The 18,550-nt window shown below is 45.6% G+C and overlaps 1 protein-coding gene across 1 annotated transcript in view; it reads left to right on the top strand.

Annotated features, from left to right (window-relative positions):
- Window positions 1–6,113: 6,113 nt before the first annotated feature.
- The window catches only part of LOC121600107 (uncharacterized serine-rich protein C215.13), a 78,675-nt gene continuing 66,238 nt past the window's right edge, over window positions 6,114–18,550 (top strand). Inside the window, exons 1-2 of the mRNA XM_041928425.1 lie at window positions 6,114–6,270; window positions 7,301–7,550. The gene's annotated coding sequence lies outside the window, so the exon portion shown is untranslated. The remainder of the gene's footprint in view (window positions 6,271–7,300; window positions 7,551–18,550) is intronic.

Raw genomic sequence — 18,550 nt, 5'->3', positions numbered from 1 at the left:
ACGTTCTTCTTCATGTCTTTTTCCCTCCCCACGCTACATTCCGTGTGCGGAACGGGGCGCGTGTGAGTTAATTTGTTATTTTCCCTTTCGTATGACAGATGTGTGTCTTTTGTTAGGCCGACCTTTCCCAGCCCAGCCAAGCGCCGGAATGGAGCCGGAGAACCGGAAAACGGAAGCAGACAATTTGCCTACCAGAAAGGTGCAAAATTTCACGACCCACCTGTCCACACATTCGGCCACCGGTATGGCTGCGAGAGAGGAAGACTTTTGATCTCTCAAATTGATTTAGCTATTCAAGTCCGGTAAAAAAAAACGATTTCTTGCTTCCCGATTGAACGCTCCTCCCGGTGCACGAAGTTAGCGGCCTTATTCGCAACGGGCTTCGACCTTCGATTTCGCGCGGACTCACAGCTGGAAAGAAAGTAAACGCACAGCACGCGCCAAATCCCGCGGATCTTTGCTGATTTGACACACGATCGCGCGGGAAAGGCCCCTTCCCGGGATGGAGCTACGTTCGGCAGCAGCGCTTCTTAACCTGTTCATCCTGGACGCCAAAACCCGTACCGATAAGGGAACAAGATCAACTCGGGACTACTTTTGAGGAGCTCCACTTTGTCATGCAGCAAGCTGTAGCTACCCTAACCGGAAAATCTGGACGAAATTAAATTGGGCCGCACACGCTCCTGGTCCCGGGCTAGAAGGAGCGCAGCAAGTTAATTTTCCAATCTGCGCACTAGCGCACTGCAATCAAACGCCGATGAATTGGCTCTAAGACTCCTAGCTCCTAACAGCTGGAAATGGAGTGTGCGCACACACTTGTGGGTGAGAATTTATTGCAATAATTAACGAATTAAGTTTTGCTGTTTGTGCTGCCTTGTTTCCTGTGGCAACTGCAGCAACGAAGATCAATTTTCATTTCGCTTTCACCGTACAATCACCGGTCACCCCACCAGTCCGTGCGGGTCCGATACGTCAAGCAAGGCGCCAGCCGTCCGAGACAGAGGCTTTTGCAACGGGATAAGGCAAACCCCGTTGTTAGTGAGGGCGAACTGCGACAAGTGGTCGTACGTAGCTGCCAATTCGCGGTGAAAACCGATTATTGGAATAAGATTTATCGGGACGCGATGTGTGGGAGGAAACATATCCACCCGGTGGCGCACGGGTGGATGGCGAATGAGTGTGATCAAAACTGGACAAGACCAACAAGGCCTGTTGGAAGGGTGGGTAAGCAGGAAGTGGGCGAGGGAAATAATGTAGGTGGACAAACGCGTTCTGTTAGTTTAACACAAGAGGGAAGAAACGGTTTGGAAAAGATGAAATGAACATCAATGTTTGACGATACTTCTGTATAAAATATGCTGTGTAACGAAGAGTTTTAGATTTATCCATCTATTATTTATGATTTTTGTTAGAATTTCATTCAACTTCCACGTTCAAAATTGTCCAACACGTTCCACTCTTTCCAGGGACAACATTAACAACATTGTTATTATATATAATTTTAAATAAACATTACAAAGCAGGCACTGACGAGCCCAGTGTTGCGAACGGTGATAGTCGTCGACATAAAATTTTACAAAATGATACTTTTTGAAGCATCGCATTCTAGATCCAAGCAATCATTCGACAATCACGGAAAAAAATATCATTTGACACGATTATATATTTCTGCTACAATCATTTGACTTTTTGATTTTGCCGTACCTCAAGTGAACTAGATCTTCATCGAAAATGGGTCCTTTTTCGTGTTTTCGCGTGAATTTCTATACTCATGTAAGATAACACCATTTTCCTGATTGACTGAGTGAAAATATCAAGTGGTCTAATGGCTAAGTATCGGTAAATGCACGATTAAGCAGTTCTGGCGTCTCATGAAAAATGTCAAATGACATTCATTTTACATTTTTTGCAATCATGTCATCGCAAAAGCATTGATTGTTATTGCACAAATGATTGTCGCTTTTGGAAAGTCGTGTCATGGTAGCCATGAATATCATGTTCAAAAAAAAATACTTTGACACCCGCTTACTGCGAATATCATAAAAAAATGTCTACAATTAACAACACTGGACGAGCCTATTCCTGTAATATTTAAAGGGTTTTCCAGGAGTTGCGGGATACTTCCTTGACTCTTTCTTATGGGAAGTGAACTTCACGTGATAGAAATTGGACTCAATGCCACCCTTTAAGGACAGGATCCTTTTAAATTCCTATTGGATTTGTTCAACAAGGATGCTGTAGAGTCCAATTCCCATTACATGAAAGCCTTTTTACCTAAGAAAGAGTCAATAAAGTGTCCCACAGCTATTAGAACTCCTGGAAACCCCTGTATGATTTGTTCATTGTGAGTTTTATTGAGATGCATCTAAAGATCTGTTTTGTAAAGCCACATACCTCTCGATAACTTTGGGTAAATAAATAAATAAAAATAAATAAATAATAGCCCCACCCCGCGCATCGCAAACGAAACCACAACTTTACCTTACGTTCAAACAAAGATCGCCACCCTCTGGATGCAGATCACCAGATACCAGATCGATCTCGATCAGTGTGCCATTTAACAGCTGTGTCACGCTTCCGCAGTTCCGCACAGTAGCGGAACAATCTTCGCGCATCGCAAAAGCTCCACCTCACACCTTCTGACAATCCGCGCATCGTAGTACAGTGCACTAGAGCACTATAATTTCACCACCCATTTCAAGTACCGAGCCGCGTGTTCCCTTTTCGCCTGACATTTAACTCATTCATGAAGAACCACCCCATTGGAAAGTCACACAGCAGCACACCAAACGGAGCAGCACGATAACTGACACCACTGTCAGTTCTATCGCAGAATCTGTTGATACCGAACAGCTCAATTGCCATCGCTATTGCATACTGCCCCGATCGCGCGGGTGTGAAACTCGAAATGCAAGCCATCGCCGGCCTCTGAGCGGTAGAGTGTCGTAAGGATTTACGATCGCAACCGTCCGCGAGTCGCGCAATTCGACTTGACGTTTACGAGTGTGCTCTGTCGATGAAATTACCAGTTGCCAATACCGACCGATCTCCCACTTTTAGCTGATGGCTCGCGGGCAGTAGCTCTCTCAACTTCTGCTGCCACCTAGCTGGTAAGGATGCTCTCGCGCCGGAAAGATTCGCCTTGCCTGTAAGTGGCACTTACTGCTAGGATCTAACGGCCGGCCACTGCAGCTGCCACAGACAGTTTGTTTGCCGTGCACGTGCACACAGCGCTTCATGGCTGTTTGACGGTGCCGAGATAAACGAGACGGCGTTCAAAACGGCAGACAGCATCCCGCGGTACGTACGCGACTAGGAGCTCAGGTGCTGATCACAGCTGATTTTATCAATCTCGCGTGAATCTTCGTGCCCTTCAGCAAGTCTTTGGCCTGGCTCCGGCAATCACCAGGCAACTTTAACCCTTGCGGGCTTGAGTGTCAGGTGGCGTTCAATTCATCCCCCCCCCCGCCCTCAAAGGTGACGCGTTGATAGTTTGATGGCGCTTGAGCATCGAACCGCTCATTAGCGAGGCCCCGTCCAATGCGAACTCGTACAGGTTTCACTTTCTACAGGTAGGGCCTGCTCGCCGCACTGAAGAACGCTTTCACAGACACTCGGCACTCGGTGCAATACACTCCACTGTCTGGCTGACCTCTGACATTGACGAGCAGCGGCGTGGACGAGTACGATCCCAACCATCATCATGATTAAACCAAAGCATGATAAATTTCGCCCCTGTGCTTCCCTGAGTACGATAATTTACCGATTTTATGATTTCTATCTTCGCATCGCACTTTACAATTGCCATCTTCAGTTGCTCTTCAAAACACTCGCCGTGAATCTTACGATCGAGTTGTAGCACAAGACAAGGGTATGCATTTAACTCCGACGCTGTAACCGGGCTTTTTTCCTTTATATTTAATATAAGAACTTAGCTCTCTTAGCGGAAGAAGCCGTGCAGAGTAACCTGAATTCAACTAGCTCATCGTTTGCTTCCATCCCTTCAGCCCACTCCAACGATGCGATGCGATCGATACGTCCAATTTCTCATCATGATGCAGCAAGAAGCAAGTCCAATGTCTGTTGGGTATGTGAATGTGTGTGTCTGTGTTTTAAACTCACCGTCAAGGGTACGATTGTTTGGATGAGTCAAGGCTTTTGATTGGGAATTGAATAGTTTTCTTACACTGAAAGAGATAAATTGGCCTAAATTGAAAGTACCCCCTTGGCCCTAGTGAGACAAGCTAGTTGCTGAGTGAAGCTTTCAAGAACACATCTTGCCCGAAAACTCAAGCTCCTCTAGAACCATTCTAAACTCTGTGTATGTGTGTTACACTTCCCGCCATATCAGTGAGCTCTTCAGCTCCCTTTGGAATGCAGTAAACGGTAGAAACATAAAACAGTCACTGTGTTGATCAGCACACCGGAAGATCACCGAAAACGGCTTCCGTGCAACGATGCCAGCAGAATGAGGTCATCGTTTCGAAGCCACCGCTGTTGAAACCATCAGCGAAAGGCTTTCGGTTGATCATGACGTTGATGATGTTGATGATAGTTGGAACCTAATTAGTTTTTATGTTCATTGATTAGCCACGGAATCCGCCACGGAACGATCGTCCGCAACAGCATTCTTCGGACAGAATTTCGGGCATCGACACCAAGCGGAAGCTTCCCTGACGCCGCACTGTCGAGCATGATATAGTGTGTGACCAATGCAGCTAAATGTAGGGAATAGTTACACGCAGCTTTTTGCCCGCCCGCTGAGCCGATGGCAGACGACTGGATGGCACACCCCAACATCGGACAGAACCAATTCTAAATTCCACGTTACATCATCATTAAGGATTTCTTTAGTTTTACTCTTACCAAACCATTTCATGGCTTTTACAACATTCCACAATTTTTAGAATGTGTTTCTGTGGACAAAGAATGCAGCTAAGGTTAGTTAGGTGTTAAGTGTTTTGAAACGATAAGGAGTTTTTAGAATGTTTTTAAAACTAAAACTTTCTATCGTATCGTTTTCGACAGTCATTTCCTTCCGAAAAAAAGCTTCCGAAACCCAACTTTGGCCCCTAAACGCGAGCACCCAAAACGGGGCATTATTAAGGGCAGCGTGTGGCACAAAACAGCACCATACCCGGCGGTTGCATGTGGTGCACGCAGAGCCACACCATTAGCTGCGTGTTGAAGCGTTTTCCGGATCTTCGTTCGCGCTCACACTCTACCCCCTCGCTCCCTCGGCTGCTCGCGGGCCCAGCGGTGTGTCGCGCCCAGCTCCACGGTCTCCTGCCGGGAGGCGAGAATTAATGGAGATTCGGTAATTGGATAACTCACTTCTTGTGGTCTGGGCGATGAAAAATCCGCTAATGCGCACCTTACCCACACACACGGAGGAGGGCTCCCCGAAGGGTGCACCATTCTGGACCGGGAGGACCCTACCTTCTCCTCCGGCCGTTGTTCGGGTGACCTTAATTCTCACCTCTCCGAAACTAATGGTAGTAAGGGGGGGGGGGGAGAGCCGTTGGATCGGATTGTGCAACATGCGTCCCGTTTACCGTACGGCACACATTCCGAAAGGCTGGCTGGCCTGTTGAATCGGAAATGGTACGTTTGTTCGAAAACACTCCCCCCCCCCCCCCTCCCAAGAGTCCCGAGTTTTGCGTTCTGCAACGGTCGTTAGACGGATGGGAATCTCGTTGCTTGGTGCGGTTGCGATGCAAACGATGCTGTACTGCAAACGAGACCGTTTGAGTTGAAGTGACTTGAGCATCACAGCAAGCAACGAACCCGCCGCTGCACGCTCTGTCCAGTACGTGGCGAGGATGGATAGCGCACTTTAAAAGGAAATACATGTCCGAACGGGAAGTGGGGTTAATGATCAAGTTGGCTTAGTGATGATATTGATCACTGTGGGTGAGATATTGCTACAAGCAATCCTTTGTGCAAAATTATTACACTATTATTACTACAACGCAACGAAAATCAATCGAACAGCAAATATGATTTTGAAATTTAAACATCATCGTCATCAACAATTGCTTTGTCACCATCATTTTAACATGCTACAATTCACCACAAACGTGTTCCTAGCGATCCACCAGCAAACCCCACTTGTTCACTTTCATTCTCAAACAAAAGCACCTTTCCCGGCAGTGGACCGGCAACGAAATGAAAACAAAATTCGTCACCCTCGTTCGGGGATTTAAATCTACCAGGTCGTGCTGCTTCGCTTCAACGTGCCCAGTGCCCTCGGCCGTGCGTGGGAAAACGGTAACTTTCTAGAGATGAACTTTTTATCCCAAATTTCCATCCCATCCCGGCACTAGCCCTGGTAAATGATGTATTTGAGAACCCGCGTCACTGTCGAATGCTTAACGATCTTGTTGTTTTTTTTTTTTCGTTGACTCCATTCAAGTGTTTATGCGGCATTTTCAGATTTTTTCTGTTTTTTATTTGTGAGTGTTTGTTTCCGTTGGTGGCCACCAACGTCTAGCAAATGGTGAGTCTTTAATGTTTAGGTTTCAATAAGCATTTGTTTACAAAAAGGGAAAAGCTACGCGGTGGCCAGAGCGCACGTGGCCCCTTGACATTGGTCTGCGTTCACTGTTTCTCCCACCGACGTTGCAGCGTTATCAGACTTATTGTTTGTTTAATTAGTGTCCACATCAGTTTCCCATACCAATTTCACCCTCCGACGCCCGTAATCAGAGCGGGCCCGGTTAATAATGCATTATGCCGGGATGTCAACCAAAAATTATGCATTTATATCGGGTGGGAGAAGGCTTCGCTTGGTTGCTTTTTTAGTAAATCATATCACCAGGCGAGTGTCAGCTTTGGCTTGTCAGCCGTTTGTTAGCGGATCGTTTTAGATCATTTCTGCGCCATAATTATCAATTTAGCCCGATGAAAAGTGACCGGCGCGTGACGATCACAGTGCGGGTGATGGATTAACAGTGGGTGGAAAATCACTGTGTTTTATTTACAAAATGCTGTCGTATTCGGGTTGGCTTAGATTTAACCTATTAATTTATGCAAGTGTGAATAATGGCCCGGTAGTTTGGAGATTGAGCTTTCTAATCTTTGTTTATTTGGCGTAGACACTGCTCAGCCTGCTCATGGCAAATAATTATTTAATGGTTTATTGGTTCAGTGTAAGAATATTATTTCCGACAGTATGATGCATCGAAAGTAGTCGATCGTGGCTAGATGACCATTTTTTTGAAAAGTCTATTTGGTATACTAAACGATCACTTCTCTATACTCATCATGGTTTTGGTACATATCTCTGTCTACATTTCAGCGCTGCCGTGTGGCAATTGGACCACCTAATTTAATGGACAGCGTAGAAGAAATGAATGTTCAAATAGTACTGTTTGCTCTGAAATGTTCGGTTAAATTCGACCACTGCACGAGGTACCAATACGGCTACATCCACCGTAACTGTTGACAAAGCATGCGGAAATTGAAAAATGATCTCAAATCTGCCCAAGCTCCTTAAGCGAAACCAAAACGGAACATGAGAACGAGCCCGACTTCGCGTGTGGTCACAGGTAGGAGTGAATTGTTTTTATTTTCTTTTTTCCTTTTTTTTTTGGTGAAAAATTGCCAGCTTTCATCGTCCACGTCCGCCAAAGCCGTACGATTGGTGGAATTGAAATTTATTACCAGCACGCTTGGGGACGACAACCACGACACACGACGTCATACTAGTGGGCTGGAAACAATCGGAAGTACTCATCAAAAATCAATCTGCCAATGTCATCAAGGGCGACTGCACGCCGTCACACAGGCCGTACCCGAACCGGATGGATCGGTTGTGGAAGAAAAAACCCCTCGATCAATGACGCAGACTCCCGTTGCTTACTAGGCCAAACGGTCTGCCAAACTGTTTCGGCGTTCCTTCCCATGAGTGGCTGTGCTATTTAATATCGCTTGCAATGTGACCACACTTTTTCTCAGTATGTTTCTGCATCCGGGCTTTGTGAGGGTTGTACTTTTGATGGTTCAATTTTATGACGAGCAGATTGGGTGACAATCAGCAATTCAATCTCTGATAGGCTGCGTTTAATAATAAATTAAGTTCGTTATCAAGCATTTTGAACATTTTGTACCTATAAACTGATGGTGCAAAAGTTTGAATGTTCTTGTTCCATACTGAACCAAACCGACCGAGCAGAACTGTCTCCAGTAACCGATCGAATCCGTTACTGATCGCCATCGCACCCAACGGAGTGCCCAAACGGTGTGTCTGCACTTTGGTCATGCGTATTTCATGTTTCCGCCCGTAATTCATGTGTGCGCTTCCGGCCCTGTAACGGACACTCTCCATGACGTCTGGCAGCCTAGTCGGTTCTACCGGTAACCTTCGCCATAGTGCACCACACTCTTTCACACACATAACTTACCCCATCGAACCTTTCGCTTACGCGCTTGTTAACGCTGCAGAGAGGCAGAGGAGGTGTTGCTCATTTATCATCCCTAGACATGGCTAGGTCAGCAGCTTCCCGAAGATGTGCGCGAGCATCTTTTTCTTTTTGTTTAGTTTCTTCTGTATGGTTTTTTTGTTTTGCTATACTCCTCTTCATAACTGTTCCACCCATTCCACGGAAGGAACAAAAGCAGCGCGCGAAACGCGATCCAAACAATAATAATAATTTATCATAACTTACGCAACGTGGTGTTGCATTTCGATTCTCGCTCGCTTACTCAACGCTTCGCTAGTAAATTGGTTTCCGTTGTGGAATTTTCCTTCACATGGCTTTTTTTTCGGGGGGCCCTGTTCTGCTTCCCCTGCACGGTCAGAAGGGTAGAAGAAGATCGCGCTGGACGGGCCTGGCCAAGCTCTGAAGAGCTGACGCTAACGGCAAAAGTGGACAGGTGAACTAGATTGGGATATTAATGTTTCGGTGGCTTGATTGAAACGTTATATTTGGGGAAGAGGTAAACCATTTCCAGCGAAAGATGATCTTCAGTGCTTAAATTCGTGTGTCAGAAGGAATGGTCGTGTTTGTTGGATGTTTTTTCCGTGTTTTTTCTTCCAATCAATGGAGAAAATCTAATCTAATCGAGCTGTAAGTCTTTCAAACAAGCCACCATATTTCTTATTTCTCGTTTAAAACAAGTTATTCCAAACGCAATGGACTGCTTTAAAAGACGAATTGTTCAACACTTTGGTTTCAATATCGATGACTGTAAAAAGTATGCCAAATTAAAGCATCTGGACAACTGGTAAAACACGCAAACACTCACACAGTTCGAAATTGAAACGTTTAATGAACAGTTTGATCATCATGATCTAAGATCAAAGTGGAACGAATAACACAAAAAAAACATTCCTCAAACACACCAATCCGTCAGGCAGGATCGTGATCGACGGAAGCGAAGTTTTCTTCCCGCACCGCCCCGGGTTAGAAAGAAGGAAAAAAGGGAAAGCCCGCGCACAGGGGGAGCAAAAATCATATTTCACACCTTGGCCGGCGTGAAATTGAACGCCAAAATGTCCGAAGTACGTACTTTTCAACCCTCGATACCCTCGATTGCATCGCGGCTGCGGCCCTGTTTCGGCTCACGGATTGGATTTCGATTTCAATTTTTGCTCCCCCTATTGCGCACAACCCGTTCGGATTTCCCTGCTCCCTCGGATTAAGCTTGTAAGCATTCGGGCACAACAACCCGGTCCTGCTGGCTCGTGGTCACGCACATCGAGCGCTGGTTGAAGCCAAAGCTTGGAGCCATAATTCGCACTTGGCATTAATAATATCGTTCCGCTCGACACCATCCTCGGGCGTTCGGGGCGGCGTGTGGGCACGATCATCTGGCCTGGTTGGAACGAGCTTGCACAAAACGTGCACTCGTCACACCCACCCCATCTGTTGTGAGCGAAAAACCGGCTAAACGTTGCCATTTTGCAGCGGTCAAACGGAAAAATCGAGCTATTTCTGGGCTAATCTTCCGGCGAAGCAAACTGTAGCGTTGGAAGCTCGGTGGAACGTAGAAACAGTCGGGCAAACAGAAAATGGTATTATATGAACAGAACAGAAAATATTAAACTTGGCGCTATTTAGTAAGCACATTAGCGACATTATGAGCTGCTGCAAAACGAAAACCATTTAAAAACTTAAAACAACAAACAAAAAGAGAGCGTGATAGAGCGAAATCGAATGAAAAAAGTATCTCCTCTTAGTAATATTTGTATATTGTAATTTTCTTAGTAATAACAGACAATAATACTGTAATAATAACGTAAAACAAAATGTTGTGCATGTCTAAAAGTGTGCATTGAGCGTACTTGAAGTACTTGAAAAGCTTACTCTAAGATGACTTGCAACGATATCGCCGTGATTAATTTCAAACTGCGCCACAACTGCCGCTCAATGAGATCCGGAAAAACTTGAACGACCTTTTTTTTTTTGTTTTGTTTGTTTGTTATTTCTTCCCATCCCTGTTTGCGTGTGAATCTGGATGAAATTTAAGACAACCAAACACGAGCCAGTATCACCATGCCACCAGGGGCAACCACAATCCGAACACCCTATCACTCCACAAGGCTTAGTCAGCGTCGCAGTGGAAGAAGCAAGGTCTTCTGCACCGCCCGTGTCTCTGCCGGCGCACGACCATCACGACCCACGTTCGATCGTGGGCCGTATCCGTTGCTAACCACAACGGCCGGGGTGAGGCTGCTGTCCCACATGTAATGGCCGTCAATTAGATCTGGACCAAGGTCTGAATAGACGCAAGGGGACGTCGCCAGCCAGTCTCAACGCCCTGCAAACCTAGCCCAACCACCGACAAACCGATTCCAACCGGCGGTGTTCGCGGCTCGCGAGAGAAAGTGGTTCTCGAGCATAAGATTAGGGCAGTAGGTTTTATGGTTCGGTCCTTCCACCCTTGCGATCGGCCAGAAGCAATGACGCGGTATGTTTGGGGCAGGAAATCGATTTTATCGAACAAAACGAGGGACCGATTGCACCCATCGGGCCGCGGTTGACAATCGGGCCGACCGCAAATGGGGAAATCCATTCGCCAAACCAAAGGGGAAGCAGCCGGAAAATGGGGGCCCACTGTTGGATGCACTGACCAATTTTCCGCCTCGACACCCTCCTGAGGTGCTGTCTTTCAGTGGGATGTTTGTGGTTTAAAAATAGGGTTTTTATCCCTAGTAGGAGGTTTTTTTTCTTCTTTTCGTCTAGACGACACTAGAACGACCTGGGTGGTGGGTGCCATTTAACAGCAATATCGGGAAAAGTGAAGCAAATCGGTTACTTCCGATACGAATGAGTGGAGGGGAAGCTGAAGAGTTGTGTTGATATTAGGATGATGTAAATTAAAAAAAAAGGGAAATAAGTTTTTGGTCTTGTGACTCATGCATAAGTAGAACTCCAATTTAAAGGGCTTAATTGGAAGAGGTAAAAAGAGGGAATGATTGATGTGATAATTTTGAGAGGGATTTAACTTGGAGAAAGTCGGAAATATCAACACACATCGGATAACGATTTAAACAGATTGAAGATATTTAAATTAATATTTATTGCTACGATTTCCAACTAAACTGCAGATAATTACTAAGGTAATATTATTTTTCAAACGGTTTTTGTCTAGTTATTGTTCCTGAATCTGTTTAATATTCACGACAGTTACCAATTATTTTCTTATATTTATCTCATTTCCTTATTTGCCACTGCGTTCAATAGGGAAAGAGACGTTCTATAGAAAAGGTTTTTGAAGGGAAAAGAAAAGCTTTCAACATTTCAACAGCGTCAGAAAGCACAGAACAATAACCCTACACCACGAATATCCAAACACAATCAACAGTGTTAGAGAGACAGTATATTGTTTTATAATGCTCGCCGAGCGAATAAACACCAATAAAATGAGGCTTATTTCACCTTCAAGATAGCTTTTAATTAAAACGACACATGTCGAACCGCGTCACACTAATCTCACCTCCGAAAGGAAGGTGGTCTTCAGCCAACATAAAACAATCTTGTGTAAAGAAAGAGAGCGCCAGTGCCCTTTCAGAATTATGGGAACCGTCACAAAGAGGCAAGATTTAGACAGGGAAATCAAACAAATCTTTATTATGTTCCTAAGCATTTATTGTCGTTGATGGTTGCTGTCTATTGTTGATCTTTATCCACCACAACACATTTCGTCGATGAGTTTTTTTTTCTATAATCGTCAATAATCCGCCTCTCACGGAACGCATCGTACCGATGCAACACCCAAAATGCTCTGAAAAGCTTCTCCGGAGATTAGTTCTATCCATTGTCACTTCGTCACGACAAGTGTGTGCGCTGCAAAATACAAGGCAGCCTTCTCTTTACGGAGCCTTTTCCACATTGTTAGGTCGCCACACAAAGCACGACTGCCCCGGCTGGACTGCCCTCTGAACTATAGCATTCCGTGTCATTTCCTCTTCAAATTACCAGCAGCCAAACCAGAAAGTCATCGTTCCTCCGCTCGTTTCATCTTCTTTTCCACCCGCAAAAGGGGTTCCGGAAATGGATATTTAATCTGCGCCGTTCCCCGCCTCCCCCCTCATGGCCAGTCTCCCCTATTTGCGAGAGGTCAAAACGTCATCGGCCGCGTCCGGGGCGAGCGGCGCTCCACCACAGTTTCACGACCTGCTCATCAAGCGGCAGCCGCTGTGCCATCGTATGTCGGCCAAAAGCTTGCACCACCCGGCGGCATAATCGGAACGGATGCTGTTGCTATCCTAGGTAGCGGGCCCAGCCCCAACCCATCCAAAGGTTAATCGATTGGGCGATGTTGTGCAAAATCTGGGGCCACGATTCAGGGTCACTCTCTTTATCGCGGCGTCTGCGTGCGCCCGATTCCCTTTCGCTACCATTCAAGCCTCAATCTGCCCCGAAACAGCTGGCAGACGCTACCAAGCCCGCCTGGTGTGTGTGTGTGTGTGTGTGTGTGTGTGTGTTTGTGTGTGTGTGTGTGTGTGTGTGTGTGTGTGTGTGTGTGTGTGTGTGTGTGTGTGTGTGTGTGTGTGTGTGTGTGTGTGTGTGTGTGTGTGTGTGTGTGTGTGTGTGTGTGTGTGTGTGTGTGTGTGTGAATGATTTTGATTCCTAAATTATATCGTGCAAAAGCGGACCAAAGCTGCTTTGTGTGTGCTGGAATTAACGCAATCGCAAGCGGGAAGGGTGGCCATTGGATCGACTTTGGCAAAAGGTTCACTTTTTTTGCCAATCGAGGGGATGTTTCGCTTTTCGTTGTTTGTTGTTTGCAGCAAGGGAAGGATGGGGGAGAAAGTGATCGACTTTGCACAATTGGCTGAAAGGTTGTTGGAAAACACGCAGATTAGAGGAACCGGACATACTCGCCAAAAGTGTTTTCATGAGCGAAAAGGTTATCCAAAATTGAATCGACCCCGTTCGTGATGTCGCCGGTGTGCCGGCATTGTTGGCGGCCAGTTCTTTATTCCACCGATTTCGGTACCTTGTTTGAGGCAATTCCATTAACCCGATAAGCCGTTTTCGTGAACCGTAAAAGAATTCGACTAGACACTCGATACAAAGGTCACTGTTTTCCACTATCAAGACAAACCATTCCATTCCTATAAGTATTTGATAGCTTTGCTTTAATCCACTCCGCGTCCAAACGTTGCGCTTCGCAATGCTACAGCAGTCTTTTATCGATCGTCAGTGCACCTTAATACCAACCGAAGGTGAAAATTAACGAGCAAAGCCCATCATCAGGCTACATTCGTGACCCATTTTTGTCAATGTCACCTCATCGAGGCATTCCAGGCCGTTTCACCTAACCTCAAAACACTGCTTCACCACCTTACCGCACTGGCCCTTTTAATCTTCTCAAGCTAATGTTTGACCCTCCGAGAGCCTCCCAAAAGAAGAAGCAAAAAAAATACACGACTCGAAAAATGGGACAGAAAAAGACAAAGTGTTCCAGACGATCTCTCATGCATGCACCAGACGTGAGATTATCCAACGAAAGTGTTCACCTTGCGCACACGCCCGGTCACAAAAATACTGTCACTGGGAGGCAAGAAAAGCGAATCCTATCGCACAGCTAATGCCCTGAAATGCGCTTCTGTAACGAACCAGATCGAGCGATCATTCCCGACGAAAGGTAATTTCTATTGACGGCGGTCCACTGTGGCTTTGTGTGCGTCTGTAGTTTCTAAAAAAAAAACCTTCAATATCTCTTCGATGTTTCGGCTATTTCGCACGGCAGTCTGACAGTTACATTTTCCTCGCTTTCGATGGAACGGCCGCATATTTTAAACTCTTTACAGCGTTAACTCCCGCTCCCCTTCGTTGAGTTCGCACATTTTCCCTTGCCACATAATTTGCCTATTATCCTATCAGCCTTTTGAGCACGATGATTGACATCGGCCAATCATCAGCTGCTTCCTCCCCCTGGTCGAACCGATCATTCGACCCGGTGCCCGTGGTTTGCAAAAATTGCATCTCTTCCAGCGACGGCTGCTGGCTGGAAGCATGGGAGGAAGCCACTGTCGGCCACAGGGTACGCGGCAAGTAAATTTAATTTAAAGCTTTCCGTGTGCGCTGTATGCTGCTCCTCCATCTCTTTGCGAGCGTAATCGAATGGAAGCTTTCACGCATTTTTCGGTCTACCCAAACGCAAGCGAGGGCACGTGCCACAAGATTGGGGCCCTGCGCTTGGCTCTCTGCTCCGCTTGACAATGGATGTGTTAAATTACCCGTTTCAACAATGTCACCCCCGAACCGAACGCGAGTGGAGCATAATGCAGCTTAAATCCGGAGGCACTTTCTACTGTGTGGGGGGGGGGGGGGGTGCGTTTTTCTTATTCGTATCCTTCCCTAGGGCTAGGGCTGTGCGCGCTGCGTACAAATGTTTTCGCCGTGGGCTGTTTTTCCGCACACATACCCTTTGAATTGCTTCTTTTAGTGGGGAAGTCAGCATTGTGCGTGGTTGAAATACGCTATCGAGCGAAATAAATGCGCACAGCAATACAAAAACAGACGGAACAATGTAATCGATCGCATATGACGTTTAGGGTTGGACGAATTGTGATTTTAGAATTGAATCGAAGCAAATCACAAAAAGCTCACATTGAATCACTGTATTTCTATTTCTGTACCTAGATGTCTCTTTCAAACAAAGCTTGGAACAATCCAGCCTAATAGATAAAATATAAAAATAAAACGTTTTCATTCGTTTAACTATTTATCGTCGTTTTTCCTCATAGAAAAAAGAAAAAGGTAACGAATAAACGTAACATCTTTAAATGTATTTGAACTGTTTGATTGGCATATTAACGAAAACTTGAGAAACCATAGAATCATCTGCCGTGAAGGTCGCTCTACACGATCATATCAAACGTTAGAAATTATAAACACTGTTAGTTTACATTTTGTTGTATTTTTTTTAATTTGAATAGTATCTAAAGTCGCTCAAATTATCATCAATTTGATCCAAATGTTCGACAGTGTAATACCACATATGCTGTTCCATGTGACTGCCGTTCAAAAGACTTGATTGAACTACAAGTTACGAAGCATGCAAGTGCATTGTGCTCCTAGGAAGAGAGAAAAAAATACTTAGCCATTTTCCCAAACTCGATCGCAGCGGTTGCCAAAAATGACATAAAATAGTAGTTTCCTTAGATTTTTTTAGAACATTCTGCCTTATCGTACGCATTATTGACAGTTGGGGCGGTTCCGTGGTACATTTGTCAACTCTAACGACTCAATAACACGCCCGCAATGGGTTCAAGCCGGGAATGGACTGACGAAAGACCCGGAAAGGACTGACTATCCGGCTATGTAGTATTGAATAAAGTCTTGAAAGCCTATATAGGCCGGCATGTCCTCATAGGACGTTTACACCAATTAGAAGAAAATTGACAGTCGAAACTCGTGAAATAAATTCAAGAAACCGTTGTATTTTCAGCAACTGCAACTATCGTTCCTTTTCGATCGAGTGCATGACTAATGGCTGACTAATTGATGCTGCCAGTTCTCTAAACAGTGAGCGGCCATTCCGATAGCGACTAATAAATAGCTTTTTTGTCTGAATACATCTTTTTTCATTCAATTTTTAATAAAAACGAGCTAAACACATCTCCTTGCGTAGGGATACGGTAATGGCGCGCTGCTAGATAAATAGTAACCATCCATTAAATTTAATTTACCATCCAATGCCATTTGTGCCTGGAGACCCTCGGTTAGATTTTTTGCTCACCATATCGGACCGGGTTCACACTGGTTCATATTTAGTTGGGTCGATTCCGCTCGCCCCTGCTCATTGACCTTCCACCCGCTTTGGCGCGGCGGCCGGTGAAAGGCAAACCCGACACAGACACACACACACACACACACACACACACACACACACAAAACCGCAAGAAGAAAAACAACCAACACACACAGTCAATTTAGCTGGCTCCTCTTTAACAGTCATCATTACTCGAAATCTCATACGATGCTTTATATGTTTTCAGCAGTTAGCTTTTTTTTTGTTTCGTTGTTTTCTGGCCATTCCTCAGATTTCATTTTTGCCCCCTCAGCCACCCACCACCGCCACCGCCTGTGTGCGTTTTGTTTCTCGTAATGTTTTCCCAGCCAGGCTTCTGGCCGGTCAGAAAGTGGAAAGTCCATTTCAATGCTAATGACCATTGGACGATGGGTGGTGTAGGGGGCACAGCGGGCACTGCCGGTACCGCGGCCGCCCGACCACAGCTCTCTCGGACTAACTCAAATTACCTGTCGTATCCGATTTATGGAGTGTCCATCGTGTCCAAACGCACGCTTCCGACCCGTGTCTGTGTGCCCGCCGCTCCGATCCACCCGCGGCGGTACCATGCGGTACCAGCCGTGGCCCTCTGTCACCGAACACTGAGAGGGAGAGAGAAAGAGGGTTCGTCGCTTGAGCTAGCGTTGGACTCACGTGATGCACTTTTCCCATTCTGAATGACATTTTTGAGCTTCGAAACTGACACACGAACAGATGTACGGGGTATGCTGCCGATGCAGGGATTGGCCGAATGGTGCACGACGTGCCGTACCGTGCCCGTGACGCCATTGTGACCTTTTCCTGGGCCCAAACGAATCGGGTTGTCCGATTGCCTGGTGGAGATCCTTGCGTACGGAACGTGGGAAGGGTTCAATTAAAGATTTTTCTTTTTTCCCCAGCCCCGTTGAAGGGCTTGGCTCGATGGGCTTCCATCTCTTGGCGCTCTCGACCCGCTTCTTATCGTAGCGCGCGGCTCAAGTGCACCAAGCTGCACGGCTTAACCCTAATATTGGGCGTAGCAGTACGGTACTCGGGCCGGCCAGGAGGGTTCCACCTTTTTCTTTTCCGTGGAAGAAAAAAGATGAGCGATTGTGGATGGACCTAAGGAGAGGGGGGGGGGGGGGAGCAGCCGCAGAAAATCGAAAGTACAGGTTCATCGTTTGGCGTTATCGCGTTTTTTCAATTGTTGTGCCTAACGGTGAGATTGCTTGAAGGTAGAATGGGAGATAGCATCAGCTGTTTCTGTGGAAACATACCATTATCTTGGTTGGCTTTTCGAGGGCCTTGATTAACAAACTGATCGGTACTGATAAACAGTCGTAAGAAGTCATTCATCTTGTTTACTGGTGACTTTTCAATAACCCTTCCAGCCTAAAACATAAATACTACATTGTTAAGAATGGATTGTGGGTTTTCGGTATTGTTTACATAGTAGGTAAGTAGTTCCGTTTAAAAAGCAATTTTACGGGTGTCTCAGGAAGCTCAGTTGGATTGTGACGTTAATCTAATTTAAAAACTCTTGAAGATTGCTGAATTGTTAAAGCTTTAATACGTAATAACATAATGCTACATACGGCAAACCTTTACTGTAAACTATTAACTTTAACTGGAAAATTTATTGAAACAAATTGTCAATATGAACACTGCAATGTGCTTTCGTTCAAAAACACTCACTCAAAAAGCTCGGCAATGAATATTTAAAATAATGTGTATTTGCTTACTTTGCTTACTACCCCGTTAATTGAAACAACGCCAACTTCTTGCTCACGCCAAACGGCCAAACCCAGGAAAGCTTCCTCCATACGTTCACACATCTAGGCACTAACAGCCTGCAAACCGCCACACTTTGCACTGCGCTAAACGGTGCTCTAATTGCATAGCCTATTATAATTTGTTCAACGATTTAAGATGTAGAGAGAAAAAAATGTTATGATCTAACCAAACAATTTTCATTTGCAGCTTACGTTTGCTTGCTACCAGTTTTTATTCTTCCCCCTTTCGACACGATGCATAATAGTTGGTTCTGCAATTTAATTGCAAAACGATACGATCAGAATCAAACCACGGTTGTTGTGCCGATTTGGAGCTGCTGCAAAAAAAAAAACGATTATTCCGTCTTTGGATGAAGATGCTAAAGTCGGTAACGAAATGTACGCCCAGCAAATGGGGAACGTTCTACCATCATGCCGTGTATACATACTAAGTAGCAATGGTTCACATTCAGTTGTTTTCCACGATAAGGGTTGCTTGCCACGTCTGCTTATGCGGTGAAAACCATATGATATCACGAATTAGTAAG

This window comes from Anopheles merus, chromosome 2R (assembly GCF_017562075.2).
Source record: "Anopheles merus strain MAF chromosome 2R, AmerM5.1, whole genome shotgun sequence".
In the NCBI taxonomy this organism is placed as follows: domain Eukaryota; kingdom Metazoa; phylum Arthropoda; class Insecta; order Diptera; family Culicidae; genus Anopheles; species Anopheles merus.
Note: the sequence above shows the minus strand (reverse complement) of the source record. Positions and strands in the feature narration are given on the sequence as shown.